At 37.8% G+C, this 22,288-nt stretch overlaps 1 long non-coding RNA gene across 4 annotated transcripts in view; it reads left to right on the top strand.

Moving 5' to 3' along the window:
- LOC112668459 (uncharacterized) overlaps window positions 1-22,288 on the top strand; it is a 136,121-nt gene that overhangs the window by 74,872 nt on the left and 38,961 nt on the right. For all 4 annotated transcript variants that reach the window (XR_007409354.1, XR_007409355.1, XR_007409356.1 and 1 more), the window contains 6 exons: window positions 3,294-3,384; window positions 4,617-4,804; window positions 10,466-10,513; window positions 10,636-10,680; window positions 12,229-12,508; window positions 13,357-22,277. This is a non-coding gene — a long non-coding RNA (uncharacterized LOC112668459). The remainder of the gene's footprint in view (window positions 1-3,293; window positions 3,385-4,616; window positions 4,805-10,465; window positions 10,514-10,635; window positions 10,681-12,228; window positions 12,509-13,356; window positions 22,278-22,288) is intronic.

Here is a 22,288-nt window from a genome sequence, read left to right as displayed (position 1 = left end):
GTTCATTTTTCTTATCTTATCCTTTCTTTCCCTTTACATTATTTATGCCTTTCAAATCTTTTTCAAATAAAGTGGTTACAGTGAATTCACCAGTGATAAACTTGTACAGTAGATAAAAGAACCTTATGGGTGTAACTTAATGGGTTAAGCCCTGCAATTTCCCAGAGACCTTAGCTGGGGAACTCAAAAGATTTCATTTATAAGAAAGTTCCACTCATTTTTTTTTTATTCTATATGTTGGCAAATTGAACACCAATAAAAAATAACTAAAAAAAGAGAAAGTTCCATTTCTAAACCTTGGGGAATACTATCATACACTGTTCACTTTGTTCAAATATTTGTGACATGATCCTGCAATTAAATTATACTTTTTCCCAAAAGCCAGACTATAAGAACATATATATAAGGAGGCAAATTGGGAACTCAAGCTCAGGAAATGGAGGCAACTTTTTAGATAATCTTCACCAACATTCTCTGTGCCTCATCCTCTTTCCCACTTACCCTTTCAGAAAGTGTTATCTTTTACATAATATGTACAGATTGACTCTTTCCCTTCATCATAGTTACTAAGTAATTGTACAGCATTATATTTCATTTTGTCTACCTTTGAATGAAAAGCCTTTCAAAATATTGCCAAATAAAGAAAAATACAACCCAAAATTCTTTAAACTGCTCCAAAATGTATTTATGTATTGTGGGTAACCACTACTTGTAATTTGAATTCTATCTTCTATTTTCATTTCTGATTGGTATTCATTTCTCTTGGATAAATAATCCACAAAGACCAGATACTTGGGTCACAGATGGCTCAGATATTTTTATTGAAAATGAAAGTTCTAACAATTTTGTGAAATAGGAACTTGATTTACTTTTTAGTTTATTGAAAGGAAAAAGACTAGGAAAGTCCAGTTTAAATATCACTTCTTGGGACGCCTGGGTGGTTCAGTGGTTGAGCGTCTGCCTTTGGCTCAGGGTGTGAGCCTGGGATCCTGGAATCCAATCCTGCATCTGGTTCCTCGCAGGGAGCCTCCTTCTCCCTCTGCCTGTGTCTCTTCCTCTCTCTCTCTCTCATGAATTAGTAAGTAAAATCTTTAAAAATACCTCTTCTTAGTCTTTTTTTCTCTTTCCATGGCAAATAAATTAGCCAGAGATATACTTCCAAATTCCCTTTCCTGTCTTCATGATTTCCTTAACATGGTTCCCATTCTCTTAGACTGTGCATGGTGTCTTACCACCTTTTTATGCTCTCTTTCATCTTGTTAGGTTCAGTTGGTCTTCATAGAGTCAGAGTGTTCGGAGCACAGAATTGAAAAGTGGGGGTAAAACAGTCAACAACCAAACCTCTACTCAAGGCCCAAGTTAATCTAGAGTTGAGAGGAAGGAAAGAGGACATTTCTGGGATTTAAGTTCATCTCTCTCTTTTAAATGAACAAAGAAAAGTTAAATTGTTAGTTTCCTCTCAAGAGATACAGGAAATGAACTTTCTGCCATCCCAATATTTGCATTCCTTGATTGATCTCCCCTTTCCTTCCTAAGAGTTTTCATGTGTTTTTGCTAATATTATGTGGATTTGAAATGAAGAAATTTTGAGATACCAAAGAATGTAGGAGTTTTGTAAGTATTTTGTTATTTTGTTTGGGTTTGGTTTGGTTTACTTTGAGGGAAAGCAAGTGTTTTCAATACTTAGTTCCTAAGCACTTGAAAACCAATAGGTTAGAGAGAATAAAAATATTTCTTCAATAAGAAGGGAAGATCAGGAAGAGGCTTATTCTCTTTGGGGCATGAAAACCATCCAAAAATACATAGAGGAGATAAGAGGAAACTTACTCAGGGAGAAATGGAAGGAAGTTGGAAGGCAGTTGGGCAGATATGCAAAGTTCTTATGGAAAAATTATGAATGTCATGTTGTGATGGTGGGGATTGGGGATATGAAAAGAGCTACATTAGTATAGGATGGATAGGGAAGGGAAGCCACCTTCAGCCATGCTGTGCCCTATTAGGAAGACGCTATTCACATATTTTATGTTATGAAGTGCGCCTTTCTGAATGGAGTAATGTGCAACAAATACAACTTCTGTGGTGCCTGAAATCCCTGAGAAATATTCGTCCCAAATAACTCATTCAGTTGTCTATAACCCTTTATAGTATAAGAAGAAGACAACTTGCACTGATGATATAGCCCTTCCTAAATTTTGCTTGGCAAAACTCCCTGATGTAAACAATACCAAGACTTAGTCAACATGGCACTCGCTATACTCAGCAATATAATTCCACTCCATCTTCATAGGAGCAACAGGGTTCTCATGTTGTGAAATTCCCAGAATTTCAACGCGATTCTAGACAGGTCCCATATACACACAGGTTATCTGGAAATCCCAGAATGGAGACAGATCCGCATATTGAGACTAGATGGAATATCCAGTGATTTATTCAACTGGAAAATCACCAAGCACATACTGTATGGCAGTCCACCTATGAAGTGCTGCAAATATAGTAGGACAACAAGGAAAGCAGAACTTACTATCTCCAAGAAGCTGATATGTTATTAGTACGCATCAATAATAGTAAATAGGTAGAATGTGAGTTCTGCATAACAACCCAGAGGACCTTGGGAAAAGCAGCAAAGTGTATTGAGAGTCCAGAAAGGGTGAGATGTGACAATATCAAATAGAGTGATAAGAGAAGGCACTATTTGAACAAAGTTCTGTATTAGGTAAGGGATAGAATCAATCTCTAGTCTCAACAATCCAGGACTTCCTGTCTGACTTAGCAATGAAAGGGAATCTCAGTTTTTCCTGTTGATCCTTTCTTACTGTCCATACCCACCTCCAGTCCACATAATTCCATCCAGTTCCAAGGGATTTTGTGATGCAAATTCATGAGAATATTGAGTCACTCTGCTTTGAGAAGTGAAAAGGAAAAGGGAGCACACAAAGAGGCTGTCAAGCTGTGTAATATATCCCCAAGACAGGAGAATAGGAATTGAGGGAAATAAGAAAACAGCAACTGTTGCCATGATACTTTATGTAGAGGGGCTTTCTCTTCCCTGGGAGGTTTCCAAAAATCACCAGTAAGAAATTGAATGTATTTTTTTAAAAAAAAAAAGAAAAAAAGAAAAGAAATTGAAGACATTTAAAATTATGCTTTTGCTGGTACTGATTATCTTTGACCATCAAAAATCCAGATCAGAGAGACAGAGATACCAGTTTCTTGTCTTAGAGGAGCTGCCTGTTGAACTGATAGATGTGCACAGGTATGTCTGGGAATTAATCAAACTTTCTATCCTCTACCAGCGTAAAACCAGTACATGGCTATGATGGCTGATGTTCGTACTTCTGCACCGCTACTAGACTGAATCGAGAATGACCACAAGACAACATCGTGGTAAGAGGGAAAGTCGAATTGGACAGACAGATTGCAGTCAAAGTCTCTGATAACATCTGCAGTGTGAATGGGAGATTGAAATCTTTCTACTATGATTTACCTTATGACTTATGAGAACAGAGACATAAAGTGGCCAGTAGGCCCTAAGACATTTGGTTGGGAACAGGAGTATGGGAGCTAATTATGTTAAGAAGAGTTTAAGTCTTCTTGGAGCTCCTGGTACTTTTTTTTTTTTTTTTTTTTTTTTTTTGTAAAATGTAGGGGTTCTTGCAGCTCTGAATATGGGTCACAGATTTTTACTGTTAAAGAAGGGAGACTTTAAAACTTCGGGACATCAAGATGATTTCCTTTATCTCAGTCTTCATTATTGTTTCAGTAAAAATTTATAAACTAGACCTGCCCCGATTTGAAAGACCTTTCAGCCCCTAGTTGTCAAGTTGTAGAACAAACTCCAATTTATGACTGGGAATCTTCTCATCTGAACTGTCTTCCAACATTCTTGAGCCCATTTTTAATATATATAATTTAATATTTAATTTTGTGTACAGTAGTGCAGCTTTTTTTCACAGAACACTTCTGTGAGTTAAAGAAAATGAAAATTGTATAAAAGTTTGGACAAAATCCAAGATATAGAATAGTAGCACCAGGGGCAGCTCGGGTGGCTCAGTGGTTTAGCGCCGCCTTTGGCCCAGGGTGTGATCCTGGGGACCTGGGATCGAGTCCCATGTCGGGCTCCCTGTATGGAGCCTGCTTCTCCCTCTGTCTGTGTTTCTGCCTTGCTCTCTCTCTATGTGTCTCTCATGAATAAATAAATAAAATCTTAAAAAAAAAAGAATAGTAGCACCATATTAAAAAAAAAAATCCTACCAGTTTAGAGTCAGAAATTCCCTCAGTTCTCAAACTCTGGAATACATTTCCCCCATATTTGTTTGCCCGTATTTTGGTGCCCCAGACTCTGTAGCATGGGAGAAACACAGGAACCTAGTGTTACGTCTTAGATTTTTTTTTTAATGCAAAAACAAGCTCAAAGTGGCATTACTCCAGTTTAAGGTAGAAAACCTGGGTGCTGAGAGGAATATAAGGGCATCCTGAGGCCCTAAAATCCTATCTGTCTTATAGCTTACTCTTCATAAGTAAAAACAATATTTTTACTCCAGAGTCTGAGAAAGGAAAGAGATTTCTACTCTCTCCATCCCACCAATAACTGATCATTTCCCCTTCTTTGCTTTCAGGATCTTGTGTGTTTTCACAGCTTATTCTGTGCTTTTAGAGTTGACATAGGTAACTCAGGTAGAGGGCCTCAAATCTTTGATGACAAGGCTGGAGTTGGTGTGATGGAGTGTATTTTCTGCTTGTCTGGATCTGAGGACTACAAATCACTTGTTGAATGCTTTATTATAAGAATGGAAAAAGGAGCAAGGTAAGGCATGCAAAGATCTATCTTTCATGAGCTAGAGAACCTGGGGAAAAGGCTTATAGTTTCTGAGTTCTGAAAACTGCCATGGAAAATCTGCAGCTGGTGAGAGGATAGCACTTATGAGGGATAAATGAGGAAGGGGGTGGGCGTTGCACAGATCCTTTGGACAAATATCAGCAGCCACTCATAGCCTGAAAACATCATGTGATTTATTTTCAGAAATGCGTGGGTGGATATTTAGGCAGGACAGTCAACCTGGACATTCTTTATGTAGTACCCTACTCCAGAGAGTGGCAATCATTTGTAATTATATGTGATTGACACCTCTGTGAGTGGAGTAATGCATGACATGTACGACACAGATGATGGCATTGGGGGTACACTGGGAGTGTTTAGTTATGTGCAGAGAGAGGTGCTTTCCTTTGAGTGCAGGCCTGCTGCCCACCCAACCTACCCACTAGTGCTGGCCTCCACCAAGGGAACTCTTAGGTACCTCTTCAAAAGTAAGACCCGGAAATGAGGATCCCATGAAAACTCTGCCCATTGTTTCTTCTGGGATTCATAGCTATCTCACCAAAGTTGCCTGACAAAATTAGGAGCAAAACTTTCACTGTGGTCATGTTGTTCCTTACTGCCCGTGGAGTATTTTTCCTTTTTGTAGAAACTTTTTCCTGTACCATCTCAAATCCTTTAACCTCTTCTTTCCTATCAGCTCCCCTCACTATTTTTAAGGCTCTCCTTTAGGCCTTCCTAAATTCCCCCAATTATTCTCATTCTCTACCCTTCTGAAGCTCATTTTTTTTTATTTACTTCAAGTGGCAGCATGAGGTAATTTGGGGGACAATGGACATTCTCTGCAATTCAGGGAGGACCTTGGAGTATGGGACTGTTTTATATATCAGTTATTTACAGACCAGACAAATCAATAACAAATGTCTCAAAATTAAGCAAGAAAACATGTAGAAAAATTCACATCCAAATCCCATATATGAAACATCAAAAATAATTGTCTCCAAAAACACAATCTTAAGTATTGAAGCTCTCTTTCTTCATGAGCCCAGAAGTCCTTCATTCTTTCAAAAATACCTTTGAATCCTCTAGAAGTTATCTATTTTTGAGGTTTTGTGCATAATACCCAGAAAAGTATACTCATTGATACAATTTTTTTTTTTATTTTTTAAGAAGTTATTATCTTTTCTTATTGTGCAGAGGAGGGGATTGGATGCTATCATGTGCTTGGGTGCTATCCTCTGCACTGTAGAGGTGTCTGTGAAGCAAGACAGATATTTTACTTCCTTGTGTTGGACAAAGAAAGATAAGCTGGCACCTCCCTCCTTTCATCCTGATCAGAAAATTGAGGTAGAAATGGGCCTTTGTGGTATTTTGTCTGTATTAATAAGCCATATAGAGTGCCATCCTTCAATTCTTTGTAAAAGTTTAGTTTTGGAAATGTTGTTCTCTTTTCTCTTACTGTCATGGCCACTTTAGAAATGCTTACTGATACCGATGATAATACTCTGTGGTTTTCATTTTATTTTCTGTCTTTTGATTTAGTTCCTGATATGTTTTTTAATTTAAAATTAATTAACAGGGATCCCTGGGTGGCGCAGCGGTTTAGCGCCTGCCTTTGGCCCAGGGCGCGATCCTGGAGACCCGGGATCGAATCCCACATCGGGCTCTCGGTGCATGGAGCCTGCTTCTCCCTCTGCCTATGTCTCTGCCTCTCTCTCTCTCTCTGTGTGACCATCATAAATAAATAAAAATTAAAAAAATAAAATAAAATAAAATAAAATAAAATTAATTAACATATAGTGTATTATTAGTATCAGAGGTAGAATTTAGTGATTCATCAGTTGCATGTAACACCCAGTGCTGTTTACATCAAATGCCCTCCTTAACGCCCTTCCCTCAGTTATCCCATCCTCCCCCACACCTCCCCTCCAGCAACCCTATTTGTTTTCTAGAGTTAAGAGTGTCTTATGGTTGGTCTTCCTCTCTTATTTTGTCTTATTTTATTTGTCCTTCCCTTCCCCTATGTTCATCTGTTTTGTTTCTTAAATTCCACATATGAGTGAAATCATATGATAATTATCTTTCTCTGACTGATCTATTTCACTTAGCATAATGCCCTCTAGTTCCATCCACATCATTGCAAATGGCAAGATTGTGTTTTTGGAGACAGTTATTTTTGATGTTTCATATATGGGATTTGGATGTGAATATTTCTACATGTTTTCTTGCTTAATTTTGAGGCATTTGTTATTGATTTGTCTGGTCTGTAAATAACTGATATATAAAACAGTCCCATACTCCAAGGTCCTCCCTGAATTCCAGACAATGTCCATTGTCCCCCAAATTACCTCATGCTGTCATTTGAAGTAAAACTCCACCCCAACTTAACCCCTGGTAACCACTGCTCTGCTTTCCATCCTTAGTATTTGTCTTTTCCAAAATGTCATATAAATACAATTTTACAATATGTTGCTTTTTGATCTGACTCCTTTAACAAAGACATTCAAAATCCATCCATGTTTTTTTTTTTTAAGATTTTGTTTTTTTATTCATGAGAGACACACAGAGAGAGAGGCAGAGACATAGGCAGAGGGAGAAGCAGGCTCCTTGCTGGGGAGCCTGATGTGGGACTTGATCCTGGGTCTCTGGGATCAGGCCCTGGGCTGAAGACGGCACTAAACCACCGAGCCACCCGGGCTACCCTCATCCATGTTTTTATGTGAATCAATGTTCTCTTTATTTTTATTGCTACATAGTATTACAGTGAAATGTGAAGTAAATCTGTTATTTCCAGTTGCTGGTGATTATGAATCAAGCTACTGGAAACTTTTGCATACAGATATATGTGTGAAGACAAGTTTCATTTCACTATAAATAGTATAAATAGCTAGAGTGGGATTGCTATGTCTATGCAAAGTTTATGTTTAAACTGGTAAGAAACTGAAAAAAAGTACTGTTTTCCAGAAAGAATTTACTCTTTTGTGATTCTGTGAGAGAAACAGTTGCCCAAATCATCACCAACACTTGGAATTAACTAGTTTTAAATGTTCTGAAGTATTTGTAGATTGATCATATTTTGGCTTAAACTTTTATTTCTTTCTTGACTGATTACGTTGAGCATTTGTATGTACTTACTTACCATCCATAATCTTCTAAGGTAAAGAATCTGTTGAGATTTTTTTCCCATTTTATTGGTTTTATTTTTTATTGTGGAATTTTCAGAGTTTTTTTAATATATTCTAATTCTTTTGACAGAAAAGTGATTTGCATATATTTTCTCTGTGGTTTATTGATTTAATTCTATTAACCTTAAATTTTTATATTGCACCTTCATGCAATATCTAAGCACTTTAGTCTTAGATATGTGAATCTTGGTCGGCAGATTTTCTTTCAGCATTCTGAATATGTCACCGCACTGTCTTCTGACCCCTATGGTTTCTGGCGAAGAGTCATCTGTTTATCTTGTTGAGACTTCCTGGTATGCAGTGAGTTCCTTTTCCTTTATAGCTTTCAAAATTCCCTAAAAATAATTTCATTTTTCTCAGTCTCTTATTCTCTCCCTTCATTCCTTCCATCTCTCTCCCTCGCTCCTTCTTTTTTTTTTTTTTTTTACCCTAGCACCAAGATTGAATATAATGTCTTTCAGACTAGATTTCTTTGAGTCTATCTTACTTTGGATTTGTCACACATTTCTGTTGTGCAAGGATTCATGATTTTTTAGATTTGTTTCCTTTCTCCTCTCCTTCAGGTATTTCCATTATGTATATTTTATTGTGCCTTCTGATGTTCTATGTTTCCCTGAGGCTGTACTCATTTTTCTGCATTCATTTTATTCTTTGTAAGGTTTTATCACTATCAACCTGTTTTCAAGTTACTGATTCTTTTGCTAATGCAAATCTACTGTTGAGCCCATCTATTGATTTTTTCATTTCAGATATTATGCTTTAAAACTCTAGAGTATTCTTTCCTTAAAATTTTTTCTACCTATTTTGATATACATGTTTGATGAGATGTACATATTGATAAATACATCATAATAACTTCCTTTATTTTTCAAATAATGGTTACTTTTTGAAAGTATTTATAATGTTTACTTTAAAGTCTTTATTGAAATGATACTTGGGGGGATCCCTGGGTGGCTCAGCAGTTTAGCGCCTGCCTTTGGCCCAGGGCGTGATCCTGGAGACCCGGGATTGAGTCCCACATCGGGCTCCCTGCATGGAGCCTGCTTCTCCCTCTGCCTGTGTCTCTGCCTCTCTCTCTCTATGTCTATCATAAATAAATAAATAAATCTTTAAAACATTTCAAAAAAATTATACTTGGAACCTCTACACAGGAAGTTTCTCTTATCTGCTTTTTTCCTATGTACAGAACACATTTTCCTTTCCTTGCATGTCTCATAATTTCTAATAAAAGCTGGACATTTTAGGTAATTAACTAACAACTCTGGATAATGATTCCCCTTCTCTTGCATTGTTTCGTTGTCAGTGTTGTTTTCTGCTCTTTTATTTGTTTATTGACTTGGCAACACTGTATTAGTGACGTATTGTCTGCATCATGAAGCAGTTTGTGTTTTCCCTATTAGGGCACAGCTTTTGGCATGCGCACAGTCATTCTTAGAAGACAGGGTTTTCAGTAGACTCTTTTTTCTGATTTGTCAAGCTCTCCCTCCATTGTATCACACTCAGCCTTTAGACTTCCTAATTATAGGTATTGTTATGTAGTTTTCAAAATGCTATAGGTAATAATTGCCTCAGAGTTTGATCTAAATAATTCAGATTCTTTTGCACAGGTAGTTTTGAGGAAAGTCTTTGAAGTTTGTTTAGATAGCATGAGGGCTCTTTTTGTTTTCCCCGTTTCTTTCTGGTAAACAAGCTGGACTAAATTTTAGCTTATTGCTCCCAGAGTTCCACAGTCCCATTTTATTTACTGACCACCAAAATCTACATTGTTTTTGAGAGTGTGGTTAGCTTTGAACTTTCACATATTCTTCTACAAATAAAGCCATGTTCTTTACAGAGAGCTGTAATATTCTCTGTCATTCAGGCCAGCCATTCACAATAGCTAAAATATTCAAATCACTAATCTTGGAGCTGGCACTAATGGCAGTGGCCTGCATCCCTCAGGGTGATATTTCTGCTTTGCAATAAATAGGGTACTTGTCCATGACAATAGATCTTGATCTTCTCAGCTTGCCCCACCTGATATGGAGCATTCACCCAGTGATTGAGCCAGGGTGGAGTAAATTAGAAGTTCAGTATTCTCAGATGTTGCACCTGCAATAGAGCCTCCACTCTATGATAGTTGGCTAAGTGGTGGAACAGTGCCCCTGAGCTCTCACCATATGCACCTGGTATTTAGCCTCTGAAGTACAAAGCTGAGTTTGTAGAGTGGATGAGAAATGCTGGAGGATTGCAACTTCCATGAATACACTGTAGCTCTTTATTGGGAGCTAGAGGGAGATTCTATGGCCTTTTTCTGGGCATAGTCACCTTAAATACTCAAACCCCAGCCTCTGGCATCCATGCCCCTTATCTCTGTTACCTATATTGTGGTGTCTAGACTTAGTTTTTTCCAGGGAAATGCAGGCACCATATAGCATGGAAATGCTATAGAAAATGAAATAACATGTTCTAAATAATCTTGTTCCAGGGAAGGATCCAGAAAACCCAAGAGCTGAAGGAATATAACAGCATCCAGGTTAGGGATATTTTACATCTTGTATATCACTCCTAGTAAGTAAAATGGATCTGAGGAGGAAAAGCATTTCTACTCTATCCACCTCAACACTTACTGTTTATTCTCTTATCCTTTACTTCTAGGATCCTGCGTGCTTTCTCTGATAATTCTGTTTTGCAGGAGTTGAGGTAGGTAACTCAGATAGAAGGACTCCTATCAGGTGAGTCAAGCATTGGTTGAAGATACGAAGTATACTTACTGCTTAATTAATGGATCTGGGGACTACAAACTGCTTGCTTATGCTTTGTAAATAACAATGGGAAAAGTAACATGGTAAGGCATGCAAGGATATTTCTTCCATGAGCAACAGAACCTAATAGTAAGATTTGATATTTATCAGTTCTGAAAACCACCGTATGAAAGCTCCAACACATGGATAGATAGCACCTAGGTAGGAAGTAGGGGAAAGACAGTGGAGTGGGTGCTGTAGAGGTCCTTTGTATGAATTCCACCAATCACTCACATCTTACCACTGGGGGGTTGTTTCAAAAATTCATGAGCATGTGGGCAACCCTGTCTGAACCCCTCTCACTGCTGAGAGCTTTCTCTGTATGTCTGCCTAATAAACTTCTATCACTTTGCTCACTATTATCCACAAGATTCATTCTTTGACTCTGTGAGACAAGAACCAAGCTCTCCTGTATCAAAATGACCAGGACAAGAGAGAGCAAGCACACATGTGAGCGTGGGGAGGAGGAAAGGAGCATGAGAGACAACGTGAGCTGGAGGCAGAGCTCTATCCCAGAACTCAAAGATCACAACAGAAGCTAATACCAAGAGTCAGAGGCTCAACTTAATGAGCCACCTAGGTGCCCCAAATTAAGTCTCTCTTTTTAAATAAAAACAAAAGAAATTAACGACAAAAAAATTCATGAGCATGTGTTTAAGGATGACTGCCATCCCTAAACACACTGTGTGTGGTACCCTACTACAAAGAGTGGCTATCACATATAATTTAAGATGATTTGCACCTCTGTGAGTGGAGTAACACCTAATACATGTATCATATATGATGACACTGCAGGTGCCTTGAAAGTGTTTATTTACGGAGGCATGTTTTCCCTAGAGAGCAAGTATGCCCCTCTTACACACCCTTTATCCCTGTGCTATATACTACCTCAGAGAACTCTCGTAGGTGCCTTTTCAGAGGCAATGCCTAAGAACATAAGGTCCCAGAAAAATATCCCGTTGAGTTCTTGAGTCTCATACCTATTTTTCTAAAGTTGCCTGATAGAAATAAGAACCAGGCTTTCTGTGCTATTGTGTTGTTTTATTCTGCATAAACAGTATTCTTTTTTTGCAGAGCTTATTCCCTGTCCCAATGAACAAATCTGTTAAACTGTTCTCATCTATTAGCTCTTTTCCCCATTTATGTACGTCACCAATTTATTAGGGTTTGTGCAACATTCTGAGAAACTTATATTCTCTGATATATTTTTGCTGTCACTGTTTTAAAAAAATATATATCCTTAATTTTTCTCTTACTTTCCTTTTGTTGTCCTTTCCTAATGTGGTGAGGAAAGAGTAGAGGGAAAAGGGAGAGAGGAAACAGAATGAATAGATCAGTATAGTTCCTTTTTTTACTGAACAGGGTACCAGCCAGAGGTGATAGAAATCCGAGTTTTTTCTAGTTGTTAGCAATTATGTATAAAGCTACTCTATATACTTGCATACAGATGTGAATGTGAACACAAGATTCATTTTACTTGTGTAAGTATCTGGAAATGTCAACCGCAGTTTCTGATTCTGCAAGTAAGGAGCTCAGAATTTGCCACTACATCTTTACAACAAAGGGACTGAAAAATCAACAACTCTTCTTGAATTTGTAAGAGAGGGGAAGACACAGAGCAAACAACTACTCCCAAGATTGGACAGATAAACAAGCAAATATCGGGAATCTCAGCTTACTGAATTGGAGACTCAGAAGTGGAAACCACTATGGGAGCCAGCGCCAAGGTAGGCAAACCTGAACTTGATGAGTTTCTGCAGACTTAGTGTGAACAACTCTGAGAATTAAAAACTTTAGGGGGGTCATGAGGGGGCATAATTTATTTATTAATTTCTCAGGCAGAATTTAATGCCTGTTGGTATCTAATTTTGTAAGATTTACCTTTAGGAGACTGACAGGATTCCTGCAGGAAATATCAGAAAAACATCGTCTTGGCCTTCTGGCAGGAGGTGGGAAAAGAAACCACTTTAAAATAAACCAGAGAAAAAAAAAAATAAAATAAACCAGAGTACTCTACTCTTCTTAACAAGGCCTCCCCTCAAAAGAGTCTAGTTAACCAGAGCCTAATCTGCTAGGATATTGTCAGAGCATAATGGATCTGGGGAAGGGAAAACCCAGTTTCAGCCCACTCTAGCCATCTAGTCATACCTAAGAGAGGAGGAAAACACTGAGAAAAAAACTTATGAAGTTCACAGTCCAGAGGCATATGCTTACTAAAAGCAGAAACCCATGATAGGACTATAGAACACTTCCTCTCCCCCCACAACCTCACCACTACATTACTGAAGGCCTATTTATAGCAGTTCCTCTTACCCTGTACATCATTTTCAGCTCCCTGTGTATAAACACAAGTTTCATTTTACTTATGCAAAAAGCTGAGGGTGGAGTTTGTAGGATTTATGGCAAATAAAGTTTAATTTAAAATAAATAAGAAAAAAAGCTCTTTTTCCCAGAACTGCTTTAACATTTTGTGCTGCCATAAAAAAATGTATCAAATTTTTACAGTTACCCATATTGTCACCAGTACCTGGGATATTGACAGCTTTTGTCTTGTTTTTTTTTTTTTTTTTTTAAGATTTTATTTATTTATTCATGAAAGAGAGAGAAGGCAGAGACATAGGCAGAGAGAGAAGCAGGCTCCTTGCGGGGAGCCCAACGTGGGACTCGATCCCAAAATTCCGGGGTCACACCCTGAGCCGAAAGTAGCCACTCAACCATTGAGCCACCCAGGTGTCTCTTGTTTTGTTTTTATATAGCCATTCTAATATTTGTGTAGTTTTGTTTTTTTTATTTGTATAGATATTTGTTATGGTTTCAATATGCCCCTTTATGTTGACTGCAAATGTTGACCATCTCTTATTATTTGCCATTTATGTTCCAATTGTTTGATTTATTATTAATGACATTTAAGAATTTTTATAGAGTCTGAATACATCTTAGATGGAAACATGATTTGCTCATACATCTCAGTCTATGTTATGTTTTTTCATTCTCTTAATAGTATGTTGTGAAGGGCAAACAATTCCAGTTTTGATTAAGTACAATTTATCATTTTTTGTTCTATGAGTTCTTTTAAGGCATTATCAAGGTTTTAGTCTTAGAAATATGATTCTTGGGACACCTGGATGGCACAGTGGTTGAGCATCTGCCTTTGGCTCAGGTTGTGATCCTGGGATCCTGGAATCGAGCCCTGCATCGGGCTCCCCACGGGAAGCCTGCTTCTCCTTTTACCTATGTCTCTGCCTCTCTCTGTGTGTCTCTCATGAATAAATAAATAAAATCTTAAGAAAAAATAAAAAAAGAAATATGACTCTTGTTGGACTGTCATTTTGTTTTGTTTTTTTTAATTAATTAATTAATTTATTTATTTATTAATTTATGATAGTCACAGAAAGAAAGAGAGAGAGAGGCAGAGACACAGGCAGAGGGAGAAGCAGGCTCCATGCTCCGGGAGCCCGATGTGGGATTCAATCCCGGGTCTCCAGGATCGCGCCCTGGGCCAAAGGCAGGTGCCAAACCGCTGCGCCACCCAGGGATCCCTGGACTGTCATTTTGTTTCAGCATTTTGAATATATCCTCCCACTGCCTTCTGGCCTCCGTGGTTTCTAATGAATAGTTATCTCTTAAATCTTGTAAGGATCCCTTGTATGCAATAAGTTGTTTTTCTTTTCCAGGTATCAAGGGTCTTTCTTTTTCTCAGGCAGAATTTAATGCCTGTTGGTATGAACTTCTTTGTGTTTATCCTATTTGGAGTTTGTTGCACTTATTGTATGTATAAGATTTTTCAACAAATTTAGAACATATTCATTTTCCAAAACACTTATTACATTTTTTGTCCTTTCTCTCCTTTCCTGCTGGTTATCTCATAAATCTTATTTTGTGCACTTACTTTCTGGTGTTCCACTTTTCTTAAGGCTCTGATAATTTTTATTAATTCCATTGACTCTTTTTTTCTTATATGCACTACCATTATCAATCTATGTGGAATCTTTTTTTTTCTTGCTAGCTATAATCTATTGCTGAGAACCTCTGTTGAATTTATTCACTTCAGTTATTGTGTATTTACTAATTTTTTGTATTTACTATTTTTTAAATGTAAGCTCTATGCCCAGCGTGGAGCTTGAACCCAAGACCCTGAGATCAAGAGTTGCATGCTCTACTACCTGAGCCAGCCAGGCACCCCCCATTATACACTTAAAATCCAGATTTTCCTACTTTGAAAAAATATTTCCTACCTTTTTATTGCCTTATTTTACTGTTTGAAATTTATTTTTATTCAAGTAGAGTTAACATAGAGTGTCATATTAGTTTCAGGTGTACAATATAATGATTTAACGATTCTATACATTTTTCAACACTCATCAAGATAAGTGTACTCTTAATCCCTTTTATGGATTTCATCCCTCCTTTAACCTACCTCCCCTTTGGCAACCATCAATTTGTTCTAAGAATTTGATTTTTTTTGTTTGTCTCTCTTTTTTGCTTTGTTTGTTAATTTGCTGTTTCTTAAATTCCACATATGAATGAAGCTAAATGGTATTTGTCTTTCACTATGGACTTATTTCACTTAGTTCTTAAATGTAAGGATCACTTGTATGCAATGAGTTTTCTTTTCCAGATATCAACAAAACCAAAAGGCAGCTTACTAAATGGGAGAAAATATTTGCAAATGATACATTTAATATAGGGTTAATATCCAAAATATATAAGGAATTTATACAATTCAGTACCAAAAAAAACCCCATAAATAATCCAATTATAAATGGGTAGAAGAACTGAATAAACACTTTTCTAAAGAAGACATACAGATGGCCAACAAACACATGAAAAGATGCTCAACATCACTCATCACCAAGGAAATGCAAATCAAACCACAATATGATACCCCTCACACCAGTCAGAATGGCTAAAATAAAAAAAATACAAGAAAAGTGTTGTGTTTGGCAAATTGGCAATGTTGTGGAGAAAAAAGAAACCTTGTATACGGTTGGTGGGAATGTATATTGATACAGCCCTCATGGAAAACGGTATGGAGGTTCCTCAAAAATTAAAGATAGAATTATCATATGATCCAGTATTTCCACTACTATTTACCCAAAGAAAACAAAAATGCTAATTTGAAAAGATAAGATATGTGTGCCCCTGTTTATTACAGTGTTATTTATAATAGCCAAGATATGGAAGCAACCCAAGGACTCATTGATAGATGAATGAGTAAAAAAGACGTGGTATATGTAACATATACTATAGAATATTATTCAGCCATAATAAAGAATGAACTCTTGCCATTTATACACTTTAGATGACTTTACCATCATAATCTCTTTTACTTCTCAAACATGGCTTTTATTTCTTTGAAAAAGTTTATAATAGTTGCTTTAAAATCTTTGAATGTTAATGTAAACATTCTGGGCACTCTCATGGGCAGTTTTTTTGTCATTTTTTTTGTCCTGTGTAAGAGTTACATTATATTTTCTTTGCATATCTCATAATTTCCTATAAAACAGCACATCCTATACTCAGGATACTGATACCCTCCTGGGAATTGTATTGTTGTCTACTTTTTAATTTGTTTATTGAATTGGCTGGGATATGTTAGTGAAGTCTACTTCATCTGGAATGAGTTTTCTTATGTTGTTCCCCAGAGGGCACAGCTTTCTGTAGACACATAGTTACTCTGAGATGACACTAGTTTTAGTAGATTTCTCTTTGTTTCTTTTCCTGATATCTCTGTCTAGCTGTCTACCCCTGTGTGCATTATATCCAGCTCTTAGGTTTCCTAATCAAAGGCTGACTTCTCTATGGTTTTCAGAAATGTCATAGGGAAAATGAATTCCCTCAGAGTTAAATAAAAATAACATGAATCGCATTGAACAAGTAGTTTTTTAAATCAAGTCTTTCAGATTTATTTTGATATTAGGATGGCTCTTATTAGCTGTCTCTTTACCTGGTACTTTCTGGTAGACAAAGCTAGGTCATGGGTTAGCTTGTTACTTACATACAGCTACCATCCTCATCTTATTTACTTACCCCCAAATCTGCATTGTTTTCTGGGGTGCCATTAGGCTTGACTTCTCTTACAGTATGTTACAAATGAAGTCATATTTTTAAAGATAATTTTAATGCTCTCTGTTATTAAGACCATCTTCTCACATGAGGCAGAAATCTCCAATTCACTGCTCTGGAGCTTGGGGTATGGGCAGTGGCTTGCCTTGCTTCTCTCACGATGACACTCCTGCCATATGTACAGGGTGCTGATTAGTGGTGTAGATTCTGGTCTTTTCAACCTGTCTATCTTAGTATTGAAACTGCCTGACAGTCATTCTCAAACAAGAATGATCAGTGAGAGAGTATTCTTAGTCTGTCACAACCACAGCAGAGTTTCCACCCTGTGATAGTGGGCTTAATGTAGAAATAGTACCCCTGACATCTCACCACATGTACCTGGTATTTACCCTCAACAATGCAAAGCTGGGAGTGGGGCATATAAGAAATGCTGGTGACTTTCTCCTTCCGTGAAGATATTATAATCCTTGACTGGGAGCTCAGGGGAGGTAATGCCATAGAATAGGCTACACTCACCTCATTTTTCCAATTCCCAGCCTCTGGCATCCAGTTATCATATTTGTGTCTATATATTTTGGTGTCCCAGACTAATCTGTCCAGGTAGACAAGAGTATCTAGTTGCAGGTCTCCAAAAGGAAAAATGCAAAAATATGCTCTAAAATATCTTGCTTGAGGAAAAGGCTCAAATTTTACAAACTGAAAGCAATATAAGAACATCATAGGTGCTTAACATATTTTCTGGCTTGCAGATCCTTCCTGGTAAGTAAAGTGGGCTTTTTTTCACTCTTATATTTGAGGAGGAAAGGGATTTCTACTCTTCCCATCACACCAACTGCTGATTATTTTCCCATTCTTTGCTTCTGGGACATTGTGTATTTTCTCTGCTTATTCTGTGGTTCAGGAGTTGAGATGTGTACTCAGGTATAAAGACTCAGATCTTTAGGTGACAAGCATAGGTTGGGAATATCAAGCATATTTTCTGATTAATTAATGGATTTGGAGAATGCAAACTTCTTGTTAGTGTTATATATATATATATTCTCAGACAAGAATGATCAGTGATATAGTATTCTTAGTCTGTCACAACCACAGCAGAGTTTCCACCCTGTGATAGTGGGCTTAGTGTAGAAATAGTACCCCTGACATCTATCTATCTATCTATCTATCTATCTATCTATCTATCTATCTATCATCTATCTAGCAATAATAAAAGAAACAAGATAAAGCATACAAAGACGTTTCTTCAATGACCAGGAAAACTTAACAGGAGGGCTTAATGGTTCTTAGTTCTAGAAACTGCCTTGAAAAAGACTCTAAAATGTGAATGGACAACACTCGGGAAAGGATGGATATAGAAAGACAGTTGAGTGGGTGTATAGAAGTCCTTTGTACAAATGCCAGTGGCAGCTCACAGCCTGAAAACATTGAGGGGTTTTCAAAAGGAACATGAATGGTGATTAGGCTGGACTGCCATCGTTAGGCATTCTTTGTGTGGTACTCTATGCCAGAGAGTGGCAATCATTTGTAATTAGATGTGATTGACACCTCTATGTGTGGAATAATACGTGCCACATGCAACGTGCAACATGTGATGCCACTGTGGGTGCATTGAGGGTGTCCAGTTGTTTATGGAGTGATGCTTTCCCTAGAGTACAGCATTTCCTCTAACACCCTCCCCTGTGTGGGACTAGCTCAGGAAACTCTCTAGATGAATTCTCAGAGGCAAGTCCTAGGAACTGAACGCCCTAGAAAAAAAGCTTCCCATTGAGTTTCTTATGGGACTCGTTCATTTTACCAAAGTTACTTGGTAACTGAGAATAAGATTTACAGTGTTTTCATGGTTTTCTATTCTATCTGTATTTTTTATTTTTGTCAGAACCTTTATCCTATCCGAAACCCCAAATATGATAAAAATGTTCTCACCTATCCGCTTCTCTTCCCATTTTCAAGTCTTTTTCTCTTGGTGTTAAAAATTCAGGCCACTGATTACACTTCAAAAAAATTCAAGGTAATTAAGATACAGTGTTCTATTAATTTCAGGTGTAAAATACAATATACTGATGGAACAGTTCCATATATTATTTGGTGTTCATCAAGGTAAGTGTATTATTCTTAATCCCCTTCAACTCTTTCAGCCATCCCCTTACCTGCCTCCCCTGTGGTAATCACCTGTTTGTTCTTTACAGTTAAGAGTCTATTTCTTGATTTATCTCTTTTTTTTCCTTTGTTCATTTATTTCTTAAGTTCCACATATGAGTGAAATCATATGGTATTTGTCTTTCTCTGACTGGCTTATTTTGCTTAGCATTATACTGTCTAGATCCATCCATATGCTGTCGCAAATGGCAAGATTTCATTCTTTTTATGGCTCAATAATATTCCATTACACACATACACACACACGTCTTCTTTATCTATTTATCAGTCATTGGACACTTAGGCTGCTTCCATATCTTGGCAATTGTAAATAATGCTGCTATAAACATAAAGGTGCATGTATCCTTTGAATTAGTGTTTTTGTATGCTTTGGATAAGTAGTGCAATTCCTGGATCATAAGATAGTTCTATGTTTAAATTTGAGGGATGTCCATAGTGTCTTCCACAGTGGCTGCCGCAGTTTGCATTTCACCAACAAAGCACAGGAGTTCCCTTTGCTCCATATCCTCGCCAATACCTGTTGTTCCTTCTGTTTTTTATTTTAGCCATTCTGACAGGCATGAGGTGATATCTCACTGTAGTTTTGGTTTGCATTTTCCTGATGATGTCCTTCCAGCTGGTCTTCTGGGGGAGGGGCCTGCTGTGCTGATTCTCAGGTGTGTGCACCTGGGGGAGCTGCCCAGTCCCCTGCCAGGTGCACAGCTCAGTGGGAGGTGTTTATCCTTTTAGGCCCCTGCTCCCTAGTCGCCCTGCTCAGTCCCAGGCACAAGGCAACACCAGGAGGAACAACGACAGTGGTGGTGGCCAGCTCTCCATCTCTAGAGTCAGCTCCTGCAGTAACTAGTAACTGCAGTCTCCCAGTCTGTAGGGGCCTGGATGCCTCGGGGGTGGTGGCGTGGACCTGCAGAGCTCAGGGCTGCCCGTCGGCAGGAGCGTCCTTGCTGTCCTGGGCTCCTTGCTGTCCTGGGCCCTCCTGGCCTCCGCCTGTCCCTGGGGGGGCACCGGATCCTGGGCTGTGTCCCCCAGTGCCCTGGGCTCTGGGACCTGTGCCACCTGAGCCGCTCCTGGGGTCCCGCCAGCCACACGGTCCAGCCTTATAGGCAACTCGGCCCAAGGTGTGTGGGTGCTCTCCCCCGGGGCACAGTTCCTCTGTTAGTGCACCGGGAGCCTGAGGGCATCCTAGGTTTTCAGGATGATTTGAAAGTTATGTAGGTAAGTTGATGGCAACAGGTGACTTGGGGATCCGACTCTTCTGCCATCTTGCCCCGCCTCCCTGTTTTATGGTTTTTTTTTACAATAGTTGTATAAATTATCTAGTTGTATTTGTTACACTAGTTGTATAAATTTATCTAGTGGTTTTCATGGGATGAAATGAGCTTGGGATTCTCTTATTTTGCCATCTTCCCAGCCTCTCAAGTCTTGTCCTTTAAACAGTAAGGATACCTACACTGCTGAAGCTTAAAGTCCTTTTTATCTCAGGTATTGAAACTTCAGTTTCTTCACAGGCTTAGAAGACACTCAGTCTTATGAAAATATGTTTAAATCTTCAATACATCACTAATTTATTAAGGATTATGCATAGGTACCCAGACAATTTTACTCTTCAGTATTATTTTATTTAGTTTATTTTAAAACTTACGAATCATTTAGTGTTCTTAAGAGAAGGGGTTTGAAGATGATAAGCACCATATGCCTGGGTAGCATCATGTGGACTGGAGAAATGTCTGGGGAATAAGACACTGATTTTACATTCTTATATTGAACAAAGGGAGATGACCAGATGCCTCCCTCCTCTAATTCTGATGAAGGAGTTGAATCAGAAACAACACTTTGTGATATTTTGTGTGTATTAATAAGTTATATGTATACCCTAATTCAATACTTTGGAAAATTATAGTTACCAAGAGACAGGATATTGCCTTCTCTTGTCTTTTGCCTTTATGCCTCCTCTACCTATGTCTACTGGGCACAGTGCTTTGTTGTATGATTTTTTTTCCATTTTTGGCCATTTGATTTATTTTTCATGCATGTTTTTGAGGAAAGCTATATTGCTTTGGATGTTTTATGTATGGGGTTTGGGTATGAAATGTGCTTTTTTAGGTGGTTTCTTATTTTAATTTTGAATTACTGACTAGTTGATTGTTATTGTTTGTTTTTCAAAGCAATTGGTATATGAAACAGATGCATGCCCCAGGGCTTTCCCTGTCTTCCACAATGTCACAGAGACAGAATTTTACTCTTGGGACACTGATCCTTAGAAATATGAATTTTAAATATAACATACATTAAAACACTCCTTTAATAGTGTAGAGTTCAATGTGTTTTTAAAAATTCCTTTAGTTTTGTATCTACTACCAGGGTCATAATGCAGAATGGTGCCATCACTTCTAAAATTTCTCATGTTCCTTGTAGCCAACCCCCATCCAACCTAAACCTTGGAAACTACTGCTCTGTTTTCCATCCTAATATTTTGTCATTTCCAAAATGTCATATAGATGCAACTATATAATATGTAGCTCATGGGTCTGGCTTCTGTATCCTAAAAAAATACATTTGAGTTTTGTCAATATTTTTTTTTGTCGAGATTTATGTATATATATATATATATATTTTTTTTTTTCTGACTAACATTCCAGTGACAGGCAAAAGAAATCTGGGTTGTTACCAGTTGTTGATTATGACTATAGCTGCTTTATACCTTAGATATAGATGCATGTGTGAATATGTCTTATTTCACTTATGTAAATAGCTAAGAGTGGAATTGCTGAGTCATGTGGAAAGTATATGTTCAAATTTATAAGAAACTGAATAAAAACTGTTTTCCGGAATGACTTTACCATTTTGGGTTTCCAGGAAAAATGTACCAAAGATCAAGTTGCTCAAATCCTCATAAGCACTAGGTGTTTATAAGCCTTTTTGTTTATTTTGTTTTATGGTTATTTTTAGACGACTTTATTGAGGTATGATTGATGCACAAAAAGCTGTACATATTTAATGTGTAAACTTGAGTTTGGAGATAATTATATACCTATGAAATTATCATCATAATCAATGCCATAAACACATATTATTTTTTTATTCAGTCTATTATCTGCATAGTTTTATCTCACTGTGATTTTTTAACAAATATTTTATTCATTTATCGAGAGAGAAAGAATGAGCAAGGAGAAGCAGACTCCTGCTGAGCAGAGAGCCTGAGGTGGGGCTCTATGCCAGAACCCTGGAATCTTGACCTGAGCTGAAGGCAGATGCTTAACTGACTAAGCTGCCCAGGTGCTCCCTCA

This window comes from Canis lupus, chromosome X (genome assembly GCF_003254725.2).
Source record: "Canis lupus dingo isolate Sandy chromosome X, ASM325472v2, whole genome shotgun sequence".
Classification (NCBI taxonomy): domain Eukaryota; kingdom Metazoa; phylum Chordata; class Mammalia; order Carnivora; family Canidae; genus Canis; species Canis lupus.
This window is presented reverse-complemented; position numbering and strand designations above follow the sequence as displayed.